Source organism: Chiloscyllium punctatum, chromosome 1 (genome assembly GCF_047496795.1).
Source record: "Chiloscyllium punctatum isolate Juve2018m chromosome 1, sChiPun1.3, whole genome shotgun sequence".
Taxonomy (NCBI): Eukaryota; Metazoa; Chordata; class Chondrichthyes; order Orectolobiformes; family Hemiscylliidae; genus Chiloscyllium; species Chiloscyllium punctatum.
Window position 1 is genome coordinate 10383282 of NC_092739.1, and position 26284 is coordinate 10409565.

The window sequence follows — 26284 nt, forward strand, 5'->3', positions numbered from 1 at the left end:
GAAAACGAACTTTCCTGACCATAATTGGTCATTATGCAATTCCAGTCCCATTGATTTAAATGGTGCTGCTATTATATAATGTTCTTATAACATGGGATTGCATGAGAACAGAACTATTGCATTATATCAGAACAAACTGTACCACAATTTACACTTTGGAAGCGATACTTTACATACCAAACTGTCAGTGGGTAGCATTTATTCTTGCTGGTTTTCAGCATGCCCATCTCGAATAATGATTTGATCAGATAATTTTTGTCCCTGTTCATGCTGACTATTTTAAAGCAGAAATTTGTAAAAACAATAAATCCTCTTTCAACTTATTATTTTTTTGAGTATGGGAAAACCTGTTTTGACATACTTCATTTTATTGTAAATTGTTTACAACAGAACTTTACAGTAATTAAATTCTGTTTCTGATATTAAAAGTTTGGATTATTGCATGTGACCTCTTCCTACTCTGTCAAATAGTTTTTGTTCATATAAGGGGATGAAGGTGGAAGAGAATTTCATTTCGTAGCAGAGATGAATTGCCATAGTTTAGATTTTAGTTTTGCCAGCAGGTAATTTTAAAAATATATATAATTACGAATCTACACACTATTATGCATTATTTATTTGTGAGTACAAATTGAGAGTTGAAAACAAGAAATTGCCCCATGGAGGATTTGAAGGTGATGGACAAGAAAACATTAAAAACAGAGCACTAAATTGCCCTTTTTTTCCTCAAAGCTGCTAATCCTGATTGGAGAGTGGCAGACATTGGAAAAACTTGGTGAATCACTCAAACTATTTCATGAAGCTCATGTGAGCAGTCAAGATTAATTTATAAACAAAATCAAAAATTGCTGAAAACACTCAGCAAGTCTGTATTTGTGGAGAGAAAACAGAGTTCATGTTTTGGGTCTAATGACCCTAGCTAATAGTAGCTAGGAAAAGGTTGGTATTTATGCAGAAGATGGGAAGGGGGGAGATGGGGAGGAGTAAATGATAGGGTGGAGATCAAGCCCAAAGTGAGAGAAAACAGTTCGACAGACAAAGAAATGGGTAAAGGTTAGCCTAGGAGAATTAATAACTGCTAATGGAGACTGTTAGTGGCTGACAATGAGTTGCTTGTAGTAGCAGCCTATGTGATGACAAGCCTGGTGTTTGGGGAATCGGGTAAGGACATGGGAGGAGGTGTTCAGGCCCTAAAATTATCGAACTCTATTTTGAGTCCAGAAGATTGCAGAGTTCCCAGTTTGAAAATGAAGTGTTCTTCCAGCCTGCACTGAGTTTTACTGGAGCTTTTTAGCAAGCCCAAGACAGAGATATTGGCCAGGGAACACAGTAGTGTGTTGAAATGGCAGGCAACCAGAACATTGATGTCCTGCAAAGTGGTCATCCAATCTGTGCTTCGTCTCCCCAGTTTAGAGGAGACCACATTGTGAGCAGCGAATATAGTAGACTAGATTGATTGAAGGAGAAAGTGAGGACTGCAGATGCTGGAGATCAGAGCTGAAAAATGTGTTGCTGGAAAAGCACAGCAGGTCAGGCAGCATCCAAGAAGCAGGAGAATTGACTTTTGGGCATGAGTCTGAAGAAGGGCTTATGCCCGAAATGTCAATTCTTCTGCTCCTTAGATTGACGTGCAGGTAAATAGCAGGTACACCTGGATGGGGCCTTGGATATTGAGAAGGGTTGAAGTAGATAGGCTGATTTTACACCTTCTGTCATTGCATGGGATGGTGCCATGGGCTATGGGGAGGTGTTGGGAATAGAGTAGGAATGGACCAAGGTGTCCAGGAGAGAACAGTCCCTGAAGAAGGCTGACAAGGGAGAGAAGAGAAATATGTCTGGTGGTGGCATACTGCTTGAGATGGTGGAAATGGCGGCTAATGATCTTTCTCATGTAGATGCTGGTGGGCTGGTAGGTGAGGATGAGGGGAATCCTATTACTATTATTAGAGGGAAGAGAGGAGTGAGGGCCAAAGTGCCGAAGATGGGATACAGCTGAGGGCCCTATCGATCGTGGTAGTGGAAATCCTGATAAGGAAGGAAGTGGACATTTGAGAGGCTCCTTGTCGAAGTTGGCATCATCAGAACAGATGTGATGGAGACAGAGGAACTGAATAGAATGGAATAGAACATCCTTTATTGTCATGTGCACTCCAGTACAGAAGTCCAGTACAGGAGTACGGTGAAAAGGTATTACAAACGTGACCTAAAATGATGCCATCTTAGGTACATTTACCTATTTACAAATCTTGGATACAAAACAAGAATAAAAGGAAAAGTAATAGCGTTACTTAAAGTCTCTAGAAAATAATTTAGAAATAAGATGGTTATAACATAGTTAAAGGATTGACATTACAGTGTGGTAAAGAATTTCAAGTAGCAGCAGCCCAACATGTGGTCTCACCACCCATGCCAGGCCCTAATCCAACAACTGTCCCACTCTGCTCCAAGCCTCCAGTTCACTCTGCACCGGCACTCAACTGCACCACAGTAAGTTGCACTGCTCCACGACTTACCACCACTTGAATTGCTCCAGAAATCGCTTCCCCTTGTGCTGCTCCAGGACTTGCTTCCCCTCACACTGCTCCGGGACTGGCTTCCCCTCGGGATGCTCCGGGACTGGCTTCCCCTCGGGCTGCTCCGGGACTGGCTTCCCCTCGGGCTGCTCCGGGACTGGCTTCCCCTCGGGCTGCTCCGGGACTCGCTTCCCCTCGGGCAGCTCCGGGACTCGCTTCCCCTCGGGCTGCTCCAGGACTCGCTTCCCCTCGGGCTGCTCCGGGACTCGCTTCCCCTCGGGCTGCTCCGGGACTCACTTCCCTTTGCGCTGCTCCGGGACTCGCTTCCCCTCGTGCTGCTCCGGGACTCGCTTCCCCTCGGGCTGCTCCGGGACTCGCTTCCCCTCGGGCTGCTCCGGGACTCGCTTCCCCTCACGCTGCTCCAGGACTTGCTTCCCCTCGGGCTGCTCCGGGACTGGCTTCTCCTCGCGCTGCTCCGGGACTCGATTCCCTTCGTGCTGCTCCGGGACACACTTCTCCTCGCGCTGCTCCGGGAATCGCTTCTCCTCGAGCATTTCCGGGACTCGCTTCCCCTCGTGCTGCTCTGGGACTCGCTTCCCCTCGCGCTGCTCCGGGACTCGCTTCCCTTTGCGCTGCTCCGGGACTCGCTTCCCTTCGCGCTGCTCCGGGAGTGGCTTCTACTCGCGTTCCTCCGGGACTTGCTTCCCCTCGGGCTGCTCCGGGAGTAGCTTCCCCTCGAGCTGCTCCGGGACTCGCTTCCCCTCGGGCTGCTCCGGGACTTGCTTCCCCTCGAGCTGCTCCGGGACTCGCTTCCCCTCGGGCTGCTCCCGGAGTCGCTTCCCCTCGGGCTGCTCCGAGAGTCGCTTCCCCTCGGGCTGCTCCTGGTCTCGCTTCCCCTCGCGTTCCTCCGGGACTCGCTTCCCTTTGCGCTGCTCCGGGACTCGCTTCCCTTTGCGCTGCTCCGGGACTCGCTTCCCCTCGCGCTGCTCCGGGACTCGCTTCCCCTCGCGCTGCTCCGGGACTCGCTTCCCTTTGCGCTGCTTCGGGACTCGCTTCCCTTTGCGCTGCTCCGGGACTCGCTTCCCCTCGCGCTGCTCCGGGACTCGCTTCCCTTTGCGCTGCTCTGGGACTCGCTTCCCTTTGCGCTGCTCCGGGACTCGCTTCCCTTTGCGCTGCTCCGGGACTCGCTTCCCCTCGCGCTGCTCCGGGACTGTCTTCCCCTCACGCTGCTCCGGGACTGTCTTCCCCTCGCGCTGCTCCGGGACTCGCTTACCTCAAGCTGCTCCGGGACTCGTTTTATCTCGCGCTGCTCCGGGACTGGCTTCTCCTCGCGCTGCTCCGGGAGTGGCTTCTCCTTGTGCATTTCCGGGACTCGCTTCCCTTCGCGCTGCTCCAGGACTCACTTCACCTCCCGCTTCTCCGGGACTCGCTTCCTTTCGCGCTGCTCCGGAACTGGCTTCCCCTCGGGCTGATCCGGGACTCGCTTCCCCTCGCGCTCCTCCTGGACCGGCTTCCCCTCGGGCTGCTCCGGGACTCGCTTCCCCTCGGGCTGCTCCGGGACTCGCTTCACCTCGGGCTGCTCCAGGACTCGCTTCACCTCGCGCTGCTCCGGGACTCGCTTCTCCTCGCGCTGCTCCCGGACTGACTTCTCCTCGCACTTTTCCGAGACTGGTTTCACCTCACTCTGCTCCGGGACTCGCTTCCCCTCGCTCTGCTCCGGGACCCGCTTCCCCTCGCTCTGCTCCGGGACCCACTTCCCCTCGCTCTGCTCCAGGACCCGCTTCCCCTCGGGCTGCTCCGGGACCCGCTTCCCCTCGGGCTGCTCCGGGACCCGCTTCCCCTCGGGCTGCTCCGGGACCCGCTTCTCCTCGGGCTGCTCCGGGACCCGCTTCCCCTCGGGCTGCTCCGGGACTCGCTTCCCCTCGGGCTGCTCCGGGACCCGCTTCACCTCGGGCTGCTCCAGGACTCGCTTCACCTCGGGCTCATGCGGGACTCGCTTCCCCTCGCGCTGCTCCGGAACTCGCTTCTCCTTGCGCTGCTCCGGGAGTGGCTTCCCCTCGGGCTGCTCCGGGAGTCGCTTCCCCTCGGGCTGCTCCGGGACTCGATTCCCCTCGAGCTGCTCCGGGACTCGATTCCCCTCGAGCTGCTCCGGGACTGGCTTCCCGTTGCGCTGCTCCGGGATTCGCTTCCCTTTGGGCTGCTCCGGGACTCACTTCCCCTCGAGCTGCTCCTGAACTCGCTTCCCGTTGCGCTGTTCCGGGACTGGCTCCACTCGCGCTTCTCCGGGACTCGCTCTCCTTCGCGCTTCTCCGGGACTCGCTTCCCCTCGCGCTTCTCCGGGACTCGCTTTCCTTCACGCTTCTCTGGGACTCCCTTCCCCTCGGGCTGCTCCAGGACTGGCTTCCCCTCGCACTTCTCCGGGACTCGCTCTCATTCGCGCTTCTCCGGGACTCGCTTCCTTTCGCGCTGCTCCGGAACTGGCTTCCCCTCGGGCTGATCTGGGACTCGCTTCCCCTCGCGCTCCTCCTGGACCGGCTTCCCCTCGGGCTGCTCCGGGACTCGCTTCCCCTCGGGCTGCTCCGGGACTCGCTTCACCTCGGGCTGCTCCAGGACTCGCTTCACCTCGCGCTGCTCCGGGACTCGCTTCTCCTCGCGCTGCTCCCGGACTGACTTCTCCTCGCACTTTTCCGAGACTGGTTTCACCTCACTCTGCTCCGGGAGTCGCTTCCCCTCGCGCTGCTCCGGGACTCGCTTCCCTTCACACTGCTCCGGGAGTGGCTTCTCCTCGCGCTGCTCTTGGACTGCATTCCGTTTGCGCTGCTCCAGGACACACTTCTCATGCTTCTCCGGGACTGGCTTCCCCTCGCATTGCTCGGGAACTCGCTTCTCCTAACGCTGCTCCGGGACTCGCTTCTCCTCACGCTTCTCCGGGACTCACTTCCCTTTGTGCTGCTCCGGGACACGCTTCTCCTCACGCTGCTCCGGGACTCCCTTACCCTCGCACTGCTCCGGGACTCGCTTCCCCTCGGGCTGCTCCGGGACTCGCTTCCCCTCGGGCTGCTCCGGGACATGCTTCCCCTCGGGCTGCACCGAGACTCGCGTACCTTCGCCCTGCTCCGGGACTCGCTTCCCTTCACACTGCTCTAGGAGTGGCTTCTCCTCGCGCTGCTCTTGGACTGCATTCCGTTTGCGCTTCTCCGGGACACACTTCTCACGTTTCTCCGGGACTGGCTTCCCCTCGCACTGCTCGGGAATTCGCTTCTCCTAACGCTGCTCCGGGACTCGCTTCCCCTCTGGCTGCTCCGGGACTCGCTTCCCCTCTGGCTGCTCCAGGACTGGCTTCTCCTCACGCTGCTCCGAGGCTCGCTACTCCTCACGCTTCTCCCGGACTCACTTCCCCTTTGCGCTGCTCCGGGAGTGGCTTCTTCTCGCGCTTCTCCGGGACTTGCTTCTCCTCGCGCTGCTCCGGGATTCCCTTACCCTCGCACTGCTCCAGGACTCGCTTCCCCTCGGGCTGCTCCGGGACTCGCTTCCCCTCGGGCTGCTCCGGGACTCGCTTCACCTCGCGCTGCTCCGGGACTCGCTTCACCTCCCGAGCTGCTCCGGGACTCACTTCCCCTCGCGCTGCTCCGGGACTGGATTCTCCTCGCCCTGCTCCGGGACTCGCTTCACCTCCCGAGCTGCTCCGGGACTCACTTCCCCTCGGGCTGCTCCGGGACTGGATTCTCCTCGCCCTGCTCCGGGACTCGCTTCCCCTCGCGCTGCTCCGGGACTCGCTTCCCCTCGCGCTGCTCTGAGACTCGCTTCCCCTCGAGTTACTCCGGGACTCGCTTCCCTTCGCGCTGCTCTGAGACTCACTTCCCCTCGGGCTGCTCCGGGACTCGCTTCCCCTCGGGCTGCTCCGGGACTCGCTTCCCCTCACGCTTCTCCGGGGCTCGCTTTCCTTCGTGCTGCTTCGGGACTGTCTTCCCCTCGCTCTTCTCCGTGATTCACTTCCCTTCGCGCTGCTCCGGGAGTGGCTTCTCCTAGTGCTGCTCCAGGACTGCATTCTGTTTGCGCTGCTCCGGGACACACTTCTCACTCTTCTCCGGGACTCGCTTCACCTCGCGCTGTTCCGGGACTGGCTCCCCTCACGCTTCTCCGGGACTCGCTTCCCCTCGCGCTTCTCTGGGACTCGCTTTCCTTCACGCTTCTCCGGGACTCCCTTCCCCTTGCGCTTCTCCAGGACTCGCTTCCCCTCGCGCTTCTCCGGGACTCGCTTCCCCTCGGGCTGCTCCGGGACTCGCTTCTCCTCGGGCTGCTCCGGGACTCGCTTCTCCTCGGGCTGCTCCGGGACTCGCTTCTCCTCGGGCTGCTCCAGGACTGGCTTCCCCTCGGGCTGCTCCAGGACTGGCTTCCCCTCGCGCTTCTCCTCGCGCTGCTCCAGGACTCGATTTCCCTTGAGCTACTCCGGGACTCGCTTCTCCTAACGCTGCTCTGGGACTCGCTTCCCCCCGAGCTGCTCCGGGACGCGCTTCCCTTCGCGCTGCTCCGGGAGTCACTTCCACTCGCGTTGCTCTGGGACTCGCTTCCCCTCGCGCTTCTCCGGGACTCGCTTCCCCTCGCGTTCTCCGGGAGTCGCTTTCCGTCGTGCTGCTCCGGGCGTCGCTTCTCCTCGTGCTGCTCCGGGACTGGCTTCCCCTCGCCCCGCTCCGGGAGTGGCTTCTCCTCGCGCTGCTCTTGGACTGCATTCCGTTTGCGCTGCTCCAGGACACACTTCTCACGCTTCTCCGGGACTAGCTTCCCCTCGCACTGCTCGGGAATTCGCTTCTCCTAACGCTGCTCCGGGACACACTTCTCACGCTTCTCCGGGACTGGCTTCCCCTCGCATTGCTCGGGAACTCGCTTCTCCTAACGCTGCTCCAGGACTCGCTTCTCCTCACGCTTCTCCGGGACTCACTTCCCTTTGCGCTGCTCCGGGACACGCTTCTCCTCACGCTGCTCCGGGACTCGCTTCCCCTCGGGCTGCTCCGGGACTCGCTTCCCCTCGGGCTGCACCGAGACTCGCTTCCCCTCTGGCTGCACCGAGACTCGCTTCCCCTCGGGCTGCACCGAGACTCGCTTCCCCTCGGGCTGCACCGAGACTCGCTTCCCCTCGGGCTGCACCGAGACTCGCTTCCCCTCGGGCTGCACCGAGACTCGCTTCCCCTCGTGCTGCACCGAGACTCGCTTCCCCTCGGGCTGCACCGGGACTCGCTTCCCCTCAGGCTGCTCCGGGACTCGCTTCCCCTCGGGCTGCTCCGGGACTCGCTTCCCTTCACACTGCTCCAGGAGTGGCTTCTCCTCGCGCTGCTCTTGGACTGCATTCCGTTTGCGCTTCTCCGGGACACACTTCTCACGCTTCTCCGGGACTGGCTTCCCCTCGCACTGCTCGGGAATTCGCTTCTCCTAACGCTGCTCCGGGACTCGCTTCCCCTCTGGCTGCTCCGGGACTCGCTTCCCCTCTGGCTGCTCCGGGACTGGCTTCTCCTCACGCTGCTCCGAGGCTCGCTACTCCTCACGCTTCTCCCGGACTCACTTCCCTTTGCGCTGCTCCGGGAGTGGCTTCTTCTCGCGCTTCTCCGGGACTCGTTTCTCCTCGCGCTGCTCCGGGACTCCCTTACCCTCGCACTGCTCCGGGACTCGCTTCCCCTCGCGCTGCTCCGGGACTCGCGTCTCCTAACGCTGCTCCGGGACTCCCTTACCCTCGGTCTGCTCCGGGACTCGCTTCCCCTCGGTCTGCTCCGGGACTCGCTTCCCCTCGGGCTGCTCCGGGACTCGCTTCCCCTCGGGCTGCTCCGGGACTCGCTTCTCCTCACGCTGCTCCGAGGCTCGCTACTCCTCACGCTTCTCCCGGACTCACTTCCCTTTGCGCTGCTCCGGGAGTGGCTTCTTCTCGCGCTTCTCCGGGACTCGCTTCTCCTCGCGCTGCTCCGGGACTCCCTTACCCTCGCACTGCTCCGGGACTCGCTTCCCCTCACGCTGCTCCGGGACTCGCGTCTCCTAACGCTGCTCCGGGACTCCCTTACCCTCGGGCTGCTCCGGGACTCGCTTCCCCTCGGGCTGCTCCGGGACACGCTTCCCCTCGGGCTGCTCCGGGACTCGCTTCCCCTCGGGCTGCTCCGGGACTCGCTTCTCTGCATGCTGCTCTCAGTCTGCTCAAAGGAGGGAAAACACAGAAAAGACACAAAACAAACAAGTGGAGCAGTGGAGCTCCATGTGGAGGCTCCTACTCTGTCCCCATCATGCCAGAAATAGCTGCGAGAATGAAATAGAGTCTTTACATGAAAGATATATAGTCAGGGTAACTGTGGAAGTCATTGGGTTTTGTAGTGGATATTGGTGGCCAGCCTATTTCCCATAATGGAAATAGAGACGACAAGGTAGGGAAAGGAGGAGTTAGAGATGGACTAGGTGAAGATAAGAGCAGGGTGGAAATTGGGAGCGAAATTGATTAGTTTTCCCACTCCTGCTGAGAGAAGAAGCAGCACCGATGATTACCAGACTGATTTAAAGCCCCAGCCATATCCTCTTTACAATGAACATACAATCCCTTTACACATTCATCCCTCATACAAATATTCTCAGGTCATTCAGTGATTTACCAGAGAAAGAGTTGTGCGTGAGGACTAGAGTAGAACCGGAATAAGGAATGTTCCATGTACTCCACAAAGAGCCAGGCATAACAGGGCCTGTGTGGGTACTCATGGCCACCCTTTTGATCTGAAGAAAGTGGGAGCAGTTAAACGAGAAGTTGCTCAAAGAGAGGACGAGCTTAGCCAGGTAGAGGAAAATGGTGATGCGTAGAGACTGTTCAGGCCTTTTTTTCAAGGAAGAAGCAGCAAGTCCTGAGAACATTCTTATGAGGGATGAATGTGTAAAGGATTGTATGCTCATTGTAAAGAGGATATGGCTGGGGCTTTAATTATTTTTGTTTGAATTTGCAGAGGTGCATTTCAACTGTTTTAAACCATACTTAAAAATGAGAATAACCTCCGTCATGTTACGTGGCACTATCACTGTGCTAACGGGACAGACTTCGAGCAAATCTAGAAACTCAAGACTGGGCATCCATGAGGTACTGTGGGCCATCAGTAGCAGGAGAACTGTATTCCAACACAATCTGTAACCTCATGGCCCAACATGTCCCTCACTCAAACATTACCACGAAGCCAGAAGGTCAACCCTGGTTCAGTGGAGAATGCAGAGCAGCACCAGGGCTGTGGTGGATTGGAAAAATAATTAAAAGATTTGACTGTAGATAAGCAATAATTAGCATTTAAAGAGTTAATGTTTGGTTTTCAAAATAAATCATACATTTCTTCAAGATAGTAGTAGCCTATAGGAAATGGGAGAGGGGCATGCAAGTGAAGTCAAAGATAGTATTGGATCAAAGAAGGAGGTTAATAAAAATATTAATAAAAAATATTGCATGCCTGAGGACTGACAGCATTTTAAAATTCTTTAAAGGATTATTGAAAAATTGCAAAAGCGAGAATTGTACATGAATGTGCAATAGCAAGAAATGTTACAACAGCTTGTAAAAGCTTCTATGGTATATTAAACAGAAAAGATTATTAAATGTTATGTAATATAATTTATAATAGGAAATAGAGAAAGGGCAGAGAGGTTAAATGTGTACTTTGTGCCAGTCTTCTCATGAAAAGGAACAAGAAGTCTTCCTGAAATAATTAAGATCCAAGGGTGTACAGAGTGTGTGGCATTGAAAGGAATTAATATTAGTTTTAAAAAGTTGTATCAGAGAAATGAAATAATCTGAAAGTTGGCAAATCCTAGAGGCTCGATGATCTTTGGCCTTGAGTCAAAAAAGATGGCTAGTAAGATAGTGGATGTATTCTGATCATCTTCCAAAATTCTATTATTTCTGCGATGGTGCCTGCAGATTGGAAGGCTACAAATGTAATCCTACTGTTTAAGAAAAGAGGAAGAGAGAAATTTGGGAACTATGCACCTATTAGTCTGATGTCAGTAGTAGGGAAAATACTAAAATCTATGAAAAAGTATGTGATTATTGCATATTTAGAGGCTGATTAGTCTGTACTTCACAGTTAACATGGATTTATAAAGAGGAAATATGTTTGACAGACTTAAGAGATTTTTGAGGATGTTGCAAGCAGAGTTGATGAAGGGGAACCAGAATATGTGGTGTACCTGGGTTTTCAGAAGGCTTTTGATAGAGTTCCCCACAGGAGATTAATAAACAAAAAAAAATAAACTGTATACAATCAGGGCTTATATATTCCTATGAATTGATGATTGGTTAATAGGTATATAGCTGGTAATAGGAATAAATGGGTGATTCCATGGTTGGCAGGCAATAACCACTGGAATACCGCAAAGATTGTTGCTCCAACCCCAGCTGTTCAGTCTATATCTGTTTGAAGGTGAAGGTGAAGCTAATTATAATATTTCTAAATATGCAAATGATACAAAATTTGGTGGGAATGAGAGTTGTAGGTAAGATAAAAAGAAGCTTGAAGAGGATCTACAGAGGCTGAGTGAGTGAGTGGGCAAGAGCATAGCAGATGGAACATAATGTAGATAAATGCAAGGTTATTGATAAAAGGAACAAAGATGCAGAGTTTTTTTAAGATTGCGAGAGATTGGAAAGTGTTGATGTTCAAGGGGAAGTACTTGTCCTTTTTCCATAAGTCACTGAAAGCTAGCACACAGGTGCAGCAAGCAATTCAGAAGGCAGTGGCATGTGAACCCCTATTGCAAGAGGATTTGAATAGACAAGCAAAGACATCTTGATTCAATGGATGTAGGTTTGCTCGCTGAGCTGCAAGGTTCATTTCCAGACGTTTCATTACCCTACTAGGTAACATCTTCAGTGGGCCTCAAACGAAGCAATGCTGAAAATTCCTGCTTTCAATTGATATCTTTGGGTTGGCGATGTCATTTCCTTTGGTGATGTTATTTCCTGTGGTGAAGTCACTTCCTGTTCCTTTTCTCATGGGGTGGTAGATGGGGTCTAACTCGATATGTTTGTTGATAGAGTTCCGGTTGGAATGCCATGCTTCTAGAAATTCTCGCATGTGTCTTTGTTTGGCTTGTCCTAGGATGGATGTGTTGTCCCAATCGAAGTGGTATCCTTCCTTATCTGTATGTGAGGATACTAGTGAGAGAGGGTCATGTCTTTTTGTGGCTAATTGGTGTTCATGTATCTTGGTGGCTGATTTTCAGGACAAGCCAAACAAAGACACGCATGAGAATTCCTAGAAGCAAGGCATCCCAACTGGAACTCTATCAACAAACACATTGAGTTAGACCCCATCTACCACCCCCTGAGAAAAGGATCAGAAAGTGACTTCACCACAGGAAATGACATCACCAACCCAAAGAAGCACAAACCTATAAATAGAAAGCAGGAATTTTCAGCAATGTTTTGTCTGAAGCCCACTGAAGATGTTACCTAGTAGGGTAACGAAACGTCTGGAAATGATCCTTCCAGCTCAGCGAGCATTCCCACATCCAAAACCTCAACCTGAGCTGAAAATCTTCTCAAAACTCGCTAAGTTTTGATTCAATGTATAGAAGCTAGTCAGACCACACTTGAAATATTATATGCAGTTTGGTCCTCTTGCCCAAGAAATGAGATATACTTGCCATAGAGAGAATGCAGCAACGGTTCACCTGACTGATTCATGAGATGCTGGAATGTTCGATGAACTGAGCTTGAGCAAACTGGGCTTGGAATCTCTGTAATTTGGGACAAACTTGGGATTTCTTAAAGGGATCGATGGAGTAGATGCAGAAAGAATGTTTCATGTGGCTGTAGTGTCGAGAACCAGGAAGACTGAGATACTAAGAAACATTTTCACTGAGGATAGTGAATCATTGGAATTCTGTACCTGAGAGGGCTACAGAAGCTCAATCACTAAGTCATTTCAAGAGAGAAATTGATGATTTAGTTATTACTGACATCAGGATTATACAGTTATACAGTGTTGCAGTTAATGATTTATATATGGTCCATGCTCTAAAAAGTTGGAATCAGCTCAAGGAGTTGAATGACTGACTCCTGTATTTGTGTCTTAAAAATGGTACATTTTCTTCTCGCAAGGAAATTAGTGAATCAGATAGGTTTTCATGGCAACCAACCATACCTCCATAGCCATCATTACTGAAACTAGTTTTCTGTTCCACATTTTATTAATTGACTTTAAATTCCACCAACTGCCACAGTGGAATTTGTACCAGTGCTTATAGTGCATTAGCCTCTGCCTCTGATTTATCTGTCCTGTAATGTTACCATTTCATCACTATCTTCCCATGTTTGATTAATGTGTAATTTACTAAACACCATCCCACTACCACCAGTACATTGTGGTTGGATTGTGTCCAGTTAATGAACAGACAGAAACACTCTTCCAAGATTTATTCTTCAACATCTCTCAAACTTGTCAACTTTGCTATTTAAGAAGCCATGGGCAGCAGGTGCATAAAATGCCATTATCTTCAATTTCCCTTCCAAGACATGCACCATCCTGACTTGGGCAGTATTAACATTCCTTCATTGTCACTGGTTTAAAATACTGAAAGGCCTACAGTGCAATATGGTTGAAAGACCTTCCTTCGCAGCTTGGTTCCTAACCCAAATTATAACTTGCACAAAAAAAAGAGCAGAAACATGTATCAAGCACTTAATGTGAATGTTAAATTAACAATTCCATTGTTTGGACCATTGTGTACAAGGATCCGACAGGTGCCAGTCAGTTTTCATGAATGGATTCTGGATGTCACCAGCAAGGCCAGCATTTATTATTCGTTGCTGATTTCTGTTACAAATTATAGAATCACAATAAACAGTTACAACACAGAAAGAGCCATTGAGCTTATTGTGTCTGTGTCGGTCTCACTGTAAGAATAATTCAACTAGCCCAAGTCTCCTGTCTTTTCTGCATAAGCCTGAAAATTTATATTTTGAAAGCCATGATTGAATGGTTCTCAATGCTTCACCAACAGGAACAGTTTCTCTGTATCCACTCTGTATAGATCTGTAAAGATTTGGAACACACCTGTCAAATTTCATGCAAGAATAGCCCCAATTTCTCCAATCAATTTATATAGCAGAAGTTCCTGATGCCTAGAATCATTGGCCTTAATTTTTTTCTGTATTCTTTCTAATGTTTTCACATCCTTCCTGAAGCATGGAGTCCAGAACTGGACCAGCTAGTGTCTTATCCAGACCTGTCATAACTTCCCTGCTTTTTAAAAAAAATCACACAGCACCAGGTTATAGTCCGACAGGTTTATTTGGAAGCACTAGCTTTCTGAGCGCTGCTCCTTCATAGGTGGTTGTGGAGAATAAAATTGTAAGACACAGAAATTATAGCAAAAGTCTACAGTGTTATGTAACTGAAATTATATATTGAAAAAGACCTGAATTGTTTGTTAAGTCAATATATAATTTGAGTTACATGACATTGTAAACTTTTGCTGTAAATTCTGTGTCTTACAATCTTATTCTCCACAACCTCCTGATGAAGGAGCCGTGCCCTATAAGCTAGTGCTTCCAAATAAACCTGTTGGTCTATAACCTGGTGTTGCGTGATTTTTAACTTCGTACACCCCAGTCCAACACCGGCATCTCCAAATCATTCTCTGCTTTTCTACTCTATGCCCTTATCTGTAGATTCCACGATTTTGTATGCCCTATTGTCAACACTGTAAAATGTCCTGCTGTCTATATTTGAATCATTTTCTTACCTCACAGTTATTGTGAACATATCATCATAAATTTAGATTCTCTAGGTGACCACCAAAAACAGTCTCTCAATATTTATCTTATAACCATAATAATTGTGAAGATATCAGTTCACATCCGAAACTTTGCAACTTTAAAGTATAACCTGAGAAATGCAAGACTGCCTTAATAATACCTCATAGCTGCCTAGTCATCCTAAGGCACACCATTTCTGTTGTCATCATAATGATCGTATTTAACTAATTTCTTATACAAATTCTGAATTACTTCCTTGTTTTTTGTTTTGTGTGTTCCTGCAGAGAGAATAAATAATTTCTCATTGTTCTTTATGTGCTTTATCTACTTAGATTGTTCTTCAATACATCTGAAAACCAAACTTTAAAATCTTACTATTTAAAGTGTACCTCTTGCAAATGTTTTTAACTTGCAAAGAGTATAAATTGGCATGTTTCTATATCAAACTTCATCAGCCATTTTACTGCCTGTCCTATTCACCTATTTTTGATATTTTGCTGCCATTTATAATTTTCCATATCTCAATCTTAATTTGGTGCCATTAGCAAGCATCAGTATTGATTTGCTCATTTCTAAATCCCAATTATTTATGAAAATTAAAAATTTCAGTACCCTAAACTCAAGACTCTTATGAAATATCATTCCCCATCTGTTTCAATCCCTGTGATTATTTATCTTCAGGCTAAATAAATTAGATGGCATCCACAATGACTAATTATATGTAATCTGTGAATGGAACAGCTTTTGAATTGAGCATTTTTAAGTTTTGATCTGTATCCATATGTTCCATTCATTTTTGATTTATAGAAAAACAGTGCTGGTCTGGTCTGGTTGTGGGAATTCTAGATTTGTCTTTATTCCAGTTAAACCTTTGTGTGCCCATGTTTCTAATTGACCATTGGGTGCACTCCTAGATTTAGTCTTCATCCTTTACTTTTCTCTAGCACAATTTATGTGTTCTGATTGTAAGAAAATCTGGAATATTCCTTCATTGCTGTATTGTTTCTTAATAAATGTCTCATTTTAAAATAAAACTTTAATCTCTTTACTGCTGACGAAATCATTAATACAGGAACTCCTCAGGCTCTGTGCCAGTTTTTGTCACTTGTAAATTATTACCTGATAGAAGCCTGTTCAGGGTCTCTTTCGCCAGCTGAATATTTGGGCAGAATTTTCAAGAGATGGGAGGCAAGGAGACCTAAAATCAAGAGTGAATATTTTTCAACTGTCTACACAATCCATTTCTGCCTCCACAGGATTTATAAAGATGATGGCAGAACTGCTTTCCCAACTGGCTGTGCTAGATAGCCCATTTAACCCCTGGAGTGTTTAATTATTCTTCTGATGCTGTTTGGAGTTTTCATCCACTGAGGAAGCAGATAGTTGTGAAGTGTGATGAAGTCCTGGCGATAGGCTGACTGGAACATACCAAGCTAATGACGACAATTGTGTTAGTGGGCATTGCTTTGAGGGAATTTTCCCCTACTGCCCAATAAATCTTTAGATCCTCTCCTATAACCTCCAGTTATGGCTGGCAAACAGGAAATAATTATTCACCTCCTGACAGTAGGGACAATGAGCTTTTCATTCTAAATAGACACCCATTGGTCCTTCAGATTCAAGGGCCTGATCCTATCCTTAATTCAATGTGGCTCCTAAAGATGGCCTCCTCCAAAATTCTGAGAGAATCCACAGCCAGTACTTCCAGATTCTTGGCATGCATTCTTTCTCTATTCAGATTTGGAATGAAAAGTTTGCTTTTGACCTCAGTAGTTGCTTTATTTCTTGTTGTTGAAGACCGTAGATTATATACATACCGTTTTCTAAAAAGAAAGAAATTGGATTTGGCATGGAACAAGTACATACTTAAGTGAAAGTAAAAATGTACATTTTCCATCATTCAATTAGTATTGCTAGCAATTTGTTCATAATGATTTTGAACAGGCTTAAGCATTCAGTATTCTTATTCAAGATATTTACACCTTTTCAAATGATCCAGGACTATCTCCAAAATTCCTTCATAGTTTATAATTTCTGATGACCATGATCCTTTAAACCTATTTTTGAATATTAAGTCTCTGTAGAAATCACCTCAAGGCAGTCCCAAAGGCAGTCATTAAAGACATGTTTCACAATATTTAATTATATTTTATAGAAATACTCAATGTGATACATGATTTTGGAAGTTCTGAAAGATATTTCATAAATTTCAGTATATTGCATAAAGCAATGTTCTAAGAACCAATGGAAATTGATCTTTATTTCGTAGGTAATGTAAAAACTCCTTTGACTAAGTACATGGTTATAATGAGACTGAAAGTTAGGAATGTAATGAAGAGCCTTGTCTTAAAGTATTCATATATTCAGAATAATTCTCTTTGAGCTTTTGGACAGAAGCAAAACCTAGTTCTTTGTGGAAAACCAAAAAAAATGTATAACATAACCCTGCAGCCAAAGATTCTCTTTAACATTATAAACATGATATTTTAATTTCAAATATTATACAATACGTATGATGAACATTTGTTCTGAAACATTTTTATTTTTGTATATATGTAGCATTTTATTGTGCTGTAGATTCTTAATATTATGAATAATAATATGAATGTAGTTTGTTTTTTAAAATATTTTATTGAAAAAATGGCAATTGAAATTGTTCAGTAATTTCTTCTCTTACCTTTCAATTGGCAAAATCTTCCAGCTAAAGGAAAAACAATAATTAGCTATTCCCAGTGTTACTAAAGTCCACAGCCAAGCAAGGCAGGTCAGCCAGTGCATCCCCCAATTTCTGACATTTCAAATTACCTGAATAATACCTGCAGCAATCTCCAGATCTAATTAACATCCCCTGCAATTATGGCTGGGTCTAAATGTACAACCTGTCTGAAAGAGCTGGAAATCGCTGAGATTTTCTTTTTCTACAGACAAGCTAGCATTTTTGCTTGGCTTCTTATGCAAAATTGTAGTGTCTTCTGGTATTTTTGTCATAGTGTACTAAGTTCTTTTTTCCATCAAGTAATCAATGCACTGCTGAATGAGTTCATTTTAATGCACTCAATCATGCCTCTAATGTTCATAGCTTACGGGTGTAGGCATCAGTAATGCACAAATGTTATATGGCTTCAGTTTGGGTCATTTCATAAAATATTCATGGAATCAAAAATGTGCATCAAAATAGCGACTGGGTGAATTACATTTATGTGGCTGCTGTTGTGGCAGTAGAACATTGCCCATGTCAATGTCAATAACTTGAAGATATTTTTAACAATTTGAAATTAAACTGCACATAACCTTTATTTTGCATGTTGTTAAGGTATTTAATATTTCAATATTAAGAGTTATTTTAGTATCAAGAGAAAAAAGGCAGAATTAATGACTGCATTATTTTAACTCCAATTAAATAAACCTTTTAAATGAAGATTTTCACTGCCGTTGAATCATATTGATGATCTTTCTGGTGCATTTTTGATGATATATTTTTTATCCTTTTCACATCTGAATTCAGACTTTCCACAGTCAATGTTTATTTGTTTCACATCGTGTCTTGGCACAGTCAGTCTTTTACCATTACTGTGCATTATAATTTTACAAGAAGTGCACCTGCTGTGTATCAGGATCAGATAATTTCTTTCAAGCCTGCAGTGTACAAGCTTAAATATGCTGGTTGAGATTTTTCATATAAGCAGGAAATCCCTGCCAATTTATTTTTAGCTGTGCCGAATAAATTTTGTCTTCCCACAGTTTTTATGCCAAAAGTCAATATACCTAGAAAATATCATTAGCGTACTATTATTGGTGAGATAATTTAAATGTTCAAGCATAGTGTGGCATAAATAATATGCTAATTAATGAACAGTAAAAGTAAAACAATCATGTTTATGAAAAATAACTCCCATTCCTATAGCGCTTTTCATAACCAGGTGTCTCAATGCTTTTTAAAGCTAATGAAATACTTTGCAGTGTAGTCAGTGTTGTAATGCCCGAAATTAAATTTGATACAAATAACATAGCCATCATAAATAACTTTGGATAGTTCAAATTAAAGTATTTATTTTGTTAAATAATATTTCAGTCTTTATTCTTTTTTAACGTTTGATGAAATCAAGATTTTCTTTTTCTACTAATTGAGCATATAGAATATCAAAGGCTTGAGTTGTAATATGCTTTGCATAAACTGATGTGAGGTGGCTTCCTGACACCTCAGGGTTTTAGTACAGTTCATAATCTTCTGAGTTATACGACCACTTTTGCATTAATATGCACCATAAAACCTTCACATGTTCATTGGCATTGTAACTGCAACCTTAACACCTTTTTCACATTGTGTATTAAATGATGAATTATAAACAGTGTTTATAGTAAAGTTTAGGATAATGATTGCCACCAGCCAGGCGAAAACCAGAAGCAATATTTTGACTCTGGTATTTTCCTTTGTTGCAAAGTAGAAATTTTGAGTAAGACAGACTTGAATCTCCTATGATGTGTGAAAGAAAGACATTTATCTTAGGCTGCTAATTTAGTAGTATGTGTATGTATTGATTTTATTAGCTTTGTTGGAAACCATGGGATCTTACATGTGTTTGCAAAACATCTTAATCCAAATTCTACTTTAATGGGAGCTGCAGGAGAAGGAAGCATTGATTTAAAATATTTGTCCATGCTGTCTGTCTAGAAAAATATTGAGAAATGGAAAGTATAGTTTTCAACAAGGTAACCATGTTTCTTCACACACTTTGAAAAGGAAAATATTATTTGACATTACCTAAACCTTGTACTGAAATTTATCAGTAGTCATATCTTTCAGCTGCATCATAATATCAGATTTTTAAAAACTTTCTCCTACTGATGAAATCTAGAACATTAGTTTCTTATTGTGTAAATAAATTAAACATATTGAGCATCTAAAGCTTGAGTTGTAATGTACTCAGCACAAACTGGAATGAGCTGGCCTCCTGACACATTGAGGTTTTAGTACAGTTGGTTGCCTTCTGAGTTTCATGTCGTGTATTAACTACAGAACTACTACATAAATTGTGTGATATTTTCTGAATGAACAAAGACAAACAAGAAGGGTGATGTTTCTGAATCAAAATGAGTAATTGTAAATTATTTCATAATTGTTTTAAACAATTATTACTATTTGAACAGTATCTTCATTTGGACAGTCCTGAAGTAATATTTTATAAGGACTTTATTCTAGGTGTCCATAAAATAATGGCAAAGGAATGCAAACAGTTCAGAAAAAATATTTTAAATGTGTGATATTTCAAAACAGACTAACAGTCAAGATCCCATTGTACAATCAAAGGTCATGTTTTCAATGCCAGATTGTCAAAGTTTGCAGCTGAATCAAACCGAACTGGCTTAATCTTCAACTTTTATACCAGGAATAAGGAGCTAATTCCAACACAATGTCAAAATATAAGATCTGTACACATGCAAAACCAAATAAAAATTATAGCCACTCAGTCATTTTGAGAGTCACTGGTAAAATCTCAACAAATTTAAAACAGTTAAGTGAAGTTCTATATTCAAAAGTGATGAGGAATAACTCCATCAGTCTCACTTAGTAATTAGAGACAGAGAATAATTTCCAAATAGTTTTGCATTACTGTCATATCCTTAAAAAATATTTCTGCTTCTGGTCAAAACATATATTTACATAATGGTTTTCTTGGTCACTTTGTTCTCATAGCCACTTCATTAGTCATCAATGGGGGTCCAGGCAAATTATGTACAAATTATGGGACAGAACACTTTGGAGCTTTTAAAAATCAATTTGGATTACATACATCAGCAACAGATTAGGAACAACCAATAAAGGAAGATGTTACGTATGTAGTTCAGGGTAGTGCTACCCCTCTACGAGAGTGGGTCAGGGCATCCAGAACAGGACCTTTGGGTCATTCTAGCTCTGACTGTGTAGATATAAGGATGTACAATAAATTGTTCCCAATTCAAGTTCTACAGGTCTACCTTGTGATCTTTTTAAGTTGTAAATTGACCTAAACATAATAGAACGTAAAGTACTTAGCTTACTCAACTGATTCTTGCCTATCTTGCCTTTAATTTTTTTGTAGCATACATTTTAAAGAATGTCAGCACACAGACATCTAGCTCAAGTAGCCAAACAAGACAGCAAGAGTTAACTCATGTAACTTTTAAAACACCCAAGTATGCAGCATAAGCCATGTTTGAGGCAGGCACTCAAATTCAGAGGAAGAACACAATAATTTTCCTTCAATTAAAAACCAAAAATGGTGGAAATATGCAGTACTTTTGGCAGCATCTGTATAAGTAGAAATAGACTGACTGGGTGGAATTTAATGAAGGCCACTAGAGCAGGGATGATGACTTGTGGGTGAAACTAGAACAATAGCCTCAAAATTAGGGGGAGCAGATTTAGGACTGAATTGTGGAGGAACTTCTTCCCTCAAAGGGTTGTGAATCTATGGAATTCCCTGCCCAGTGATGTAGTTGAGGTTTCCTCATTGAATGTTTTTAAAGCTAAGATAGATAATTTTGAACAGTAAAGGAATTAAGGGTTATGGTGAGTGAATGGGTGGGTAAGTGGAGCTAAGGCCATGAAAAGATCAGCCAAGATCCTATTGAATGGCACAGCAGGCTCAAAGGGCCAAATGTCCTACTCCTGCTCCTGGTTCTTCTGTTCTAAATCCCATTTGACCAGCCTGCAGTCTTCATCAACAGGAACAGCCTCACAAACATTCAAATGGTGAAACACTACCAGAAACATAGCCTGCTATTAGGAAATCTCCTACTGAAGCCAGGAAACATAATAAAGTCTGTTACAGATTGAGACAACAAAATTGAACAAACAATAGGCTTGCTTAAGTTGCGATTCTGTTGCCTGGATCATTTGACAACAGCTCTGCAACATGACACAGCTGGAGTTTCCAGGTTTATTGGTATCAACTGCAATCCACACAACAGAAGGGTGAGATCTTGCACCCAGTGGTGTTAAAGGGCACTTAGACAAACCAAACAAGCAATAATGTGGAAGATGATTTCCTGGAATGCTGTATCCAATAGTTTTTTTTAAGGCTAATCTGTGAGGAACCTATCAAAGAGTACACTATGCTAGAGTAGGTATTGTGAAATAAAAAAAATAACAATCTTGGTCTTCTCCCTTGAGGAAGAGTGACTATAGTATGACAGAATTCTTCATTAAGGTGGAGAGTGAAGTAGTCACATCTGAAACTAGATTTATAATCTAATTTATAAACAATCTAACATGGTATGAGATGTGATTTGGAAAGGATGGATTAGGGAATTTTACCAAAAGGGTTGATAGTGTGTTTAAAGACCATGCTCATGAATTGCAACAATTATTCATTCCTGTCTGGTGCAAAAATAAACGAAACGACATGAATGGTGGCTCAACCACAGCTTGCATAATAAATTAGTGATAGCATTCGATCCAAAATGGTGACAAATAAAATAGCCAAACAAAGCAGTTAGTCTGAGGATTGAGAACATTTTAAATTCAGCAAAACAGGACAAAATGAGGAAGAAATAGAGTATGAGAGTAAAACTGCATAAACACTGACTAAAGGTTTCTATAAATATGAGAAAAGAAAAAGATTTGTGAAGATAAACATAGTTTCCTTACAGTCAGAAACAAAGGAAATGAAAATAAGCAACAAAGAAATGGCAAAAGAATTGAACATAAAACTCTGTCTTCACATAAGAGGCACAAATAACCTCTTAGAAATGCTAGGAATCCACGGATCTAGTGAAAGAGTATATTTGAAATAAATCAGTACAGTAAGAAAATAGTCTTCTCGAAATTAGTGAAGTTAAAGCCCAACAAATCACCAGCGCCTGATAATCGATCTGCATCCTAAAGTCCTAAAAAAGTGACCCTGGAAATATTGGATGCACTATATTCCAAAATTCTATTGATTCTGGAGCAATTCATACAGATTGAAGGGTAGCAAATGTAACTGCTATTTAAAAAGGAAGGCAGAGAAAGAAGCAAAGAATCACAGACCAGTTAGCCTAACGTCAGTAATAGGAAAAATGTTACAGTCTGTTTTAAAATACATGATAACAGATCACTTGAGAAGCATTAAAAGGCACAAAGCCAGGGTGAGTTTATGAAAAGCAAATCATGCTTAACAGATCTACTGGAGTTGTTATAGTATGTAGATAATAGAATAGATAAGGGAGTACCAGTGGATCTGGTATATTTGGATTTTGAGTGGGCTTTTGATAAGCTCCTACATAAAGCGTTAATGTTAAAAATCATAGCACACAGGATAGGGGATAATATATTCACATGGATTGATAATTGGTTGATAGATTGGAAACAGAGTAGGAATAAATGGGTCTTTTTCTGGGTAGCAACATGAATAGTGGACTACTGTTGGAATCAGTACTTAATCTCCAGTTACTCACAGTATACACAAATGGCCTGCGTAAAGGAACCAAATGCAATACTTACAAGTCTGCTGTCAATGTAAAACTGGTTGGAATTGTGAGTTGTGAGGAGAATGCAAGGAGGCTTCAAGTGATTTAGACGAGCGAGTGGGTAAACAAATGTCAGATGCTGTACAACATGGCTAAACATGAAATTATGCACTTTTAAGTATGAAACACAGAAAGGAAGAGTATTATTTAAATGGTGATATATTGAGAACTGTGAATATACAAAGCAATCTGGCTTCCTTGTACAGACAGACTGGTGCAGCAAACAGTTATGAAGGCAAATGATCTTTATTCCAAGAGGATTTGAGTTCAGAAGTAAGGATGTATACTGGAGCTATGAAGCCATACCTGGAATATTCCATGCTGTTTAGTCTCCTTAGCTAAGAAAGGAAATACTTGCCATAGAGAGAATGCAGTAAAGCTTCACTAGACTCATAGCAGGGATGGTAGGACTGTCCTACGAGGAGATATTAGTTTGATTGTGCCTGTATTTACTAGACCTTAGAAGGATGAGAATGGATCAGATTAAAATGTGTAAAAGTCTCACATTTGGATATTAGGGATGCAAGGAAGATGCTTTCCCTCATTGGGAAGTATAGAGCCAGAGCTCACACTCTCAGATTATGGGCTAGGCAATTTAGAACTGGTGAGGAAAGTTGTCCTCACTCAAAGTCCAGTAAATCTGTGGAATTCTGTACTACTGAAGGCTGTGCAAGTCAGAATTTAGACTAGATTAGTATGAAAACAAGCCCTTAGGCCCAACAAGTCCATACCGACCCTCTGAAGAGTATCCTATCCAGACTCATCCCCCTATTTCTACCACTGACCAATGCACCTAACACTGTGGTCAATTTACCAATGACCTGCACATCTTTGAATTGTGGGAGGAAACCAGAGCATCCGGAGGAAACCCGCACAGACACGGGGAGAATGTGCAAACTCCACACAGTCACCCAAGGCAGGAATCGAACCCAGGTCCCTGATGCTGTGAGGCAGAAGTGCTAACCAGTAAGCCACCATGCTGCCCCCATATTGTGCATATCAAGAGATTATATGAAGCAAACATTTGTTCACAGCGGTAATTCTTAGGAACATAACACAAAATTAATTTTCTTACCTAATGAGTAACACAATGCCAAATCGCTAGATTGGACAATAACTTGGACAAATCAAGCATGAGTCCAGAGATTGAAAGTACGGTGCTGGAAAAGTACAGCCAGATTCCTGATAAAGGCCTTATGCTTGAGATATCGATTTGCCTGCTCCTCAGATGCTGTCTGACCTGCTGTGCTTTTCCAGCACCACACTCTCGACTCTGATCTCCAGCATCTGCAGTCCTCACTTTTTCCTCCATGAGTACAGAGATGCTGGAAAAGGGTTCGAATGATCCAAACTGCACCTTAGCATGTTGGCGATATCAAGTCGAAAAGATAAAAATGTTTTGTAACTCCTGCCATGGAAACTGCAGAATGAGAGCATCAAAAGTCTGAAGTGCCAGATCGATTGGTGCTTCCTGCAACATTATGAGCTTCACGGACCTTCACAGTTACACCAGATGGTGATCCTAAAGTGCAGCCCTCAAAGTAAATTTGTTACTCTGTGATGGATTGATGCTCAGCTAAAGGGGATAGGTTAGATTGAGAGTCCAGTGCTAAGGCAAGACTGAATATTTGGAAATCCAAATATTAGAGATGAAGTTAAATCCACTCATCCCAATAGAAGCCAGAGGAAAGCATGCACTAGTAACCCTAGTTATGCCAGAGGAAACAAACATGTTTTGAAAGGCACAAATAGATAAATAAAACAGCACAAAACAGAAAGGGTCTGACGGAAGGAATACTATAGAGCTTGATTAAAAAGTACACCTTCTTTTGCCCTTGAGAAGATGGTGGTGAACTGCCTTCTTGAATCACTGCAGTCCACATACTGTCATTAGTCAGGAGTACCAGGTTTTTGATGCAGTGACACTGAAGAAACAGCAAATATATTTTCAAGTCAACATGGTGAGTTGCTTAAGGGATATTTGCAGATGGTCATGTTCTCTTGTACGTGCTGCCCTTGTCCTTTTAGATTTAATGGTTGTGGGGCTGGAAGGTGCTATCTATGAAGCCTTGGCAAATTTCTGAAGTGTACCTTGTAGTTGTTAGGTACTGCTGCTCCTGAGCATTAGTGATGAAGGGAGTGGATGTTTGTGAACATGGTGCCAATCAAGTGGGTTGCTTTGTCCTGGATGGTATCAAGCTTCTTGAATGTTTTTTATAGATTAGATTACTTAGTGTGGAAACAGGCCCTTTGACCCAATAAGTCCACACTGACCCTCCGAAGAGCAACCCACCCAGACCCATTCCCCTACATTTACCCCTTCACCTAACATTACGGGCAATTTAGCGTGGCCAACTCACCTAACCTGCACATTTTTGGACTGTGGGAGGAAACCGGATCATCCGGAGGAAACCCACACAGACACTGGGAGAATGTGCAAACTCCACACAGTCGCCTGAGGGGGGAATTGAACCCGGGTCTCTGGCGTTGTGAGGCAGCTGTGCTACTGTGCCGCCCATTTATTGGAGCTAAATTCATTCAAGGAAGCTGGGAATATTCCATCAAATTGCTGACTTGTGCCTTGAAAGTAGTGAACAGCCTTTGAAGAGTAAGGAGGTTAGTTACTCACTGCAGGATTCCTAGCCTCTGACCTGCTGTTGTAGCCACTGTATTTATATGGTTGGTCCAGTTCAGTTTCTCATCAATGATAACCTCCAGAATGTTTATAGTGCGGGATGTAATGATGGTGACATCACTGAATACCAAGGAGCAGTGGTTAGATTCTCTGTCATTGGAAATGGTCATTGCCTGGATTTATATGGCATGAATGTTAACTGGCATATTTTAGCCCAAGCCTGGATAATGTTCAATTTTGCTGCATTTGAAAATGAACTGCTTCAGTATCTCAGGAGTCATGAATGGTGCTGAATGATGCTGAACATTGTGCAGTCATCAATGAATATCCTTATGATAAAGGGAAGGTCCAGCTGATGAAGCCCCTGAAAATAGTTCGGCCTAGTCTTGTTGCTATCACATAGAAACTTAGTGAGATTACACCGGGAATATTGTATATAGATTTAATCCCCTTAAGGAAGTAAACAAAAAACTAAATATTATGATTGCTGGAAATCTGAAATAAAAACAAACTGCTGAAAAAAACCCAACAAGTCAAGTAACATCTGTGAAGAGAGAAAGAGAGCTAATATTTTAAGACCAGTAGAACTTCTTCAGCACTAGAAGGATATACTTACCATAGAGACAGCCCAATAAAAGTTAATTAAACTGATGCTATAATAGACTGAATATCTTTTGAGGGGATTAGGCCTGAACGTTGTAACATTTAAAAGAGTAAGAAGTGATCTTACTAAATGATACAAAATTCTTATTGGGTTTGACAGGATAGATGCAGGAATAATATTTGGCCTGATGGGACTGTCTAGAACTAGGAGATACAGTTTCAGTGGCAGAGATAGGGAATTTAGGACTAAGATGAAACTTTCTTCACTCAGAAGTTAAA

General features: G+C 44.5%; 1 protein-coding gene across 1 annotated transcript in view; it reads left to right on the top strand.

The window, feature by feature from the left end:
* ttc29 (tetratricopeptide repeat domain 29) overlaps positions 1-26284 on the top strand; it is a 480386-nt gene that overhangs the window by 103665 nt on the left and 350437 nt on the right. The gene's annotated exons all lie outside the window — the stretch shown is intronic.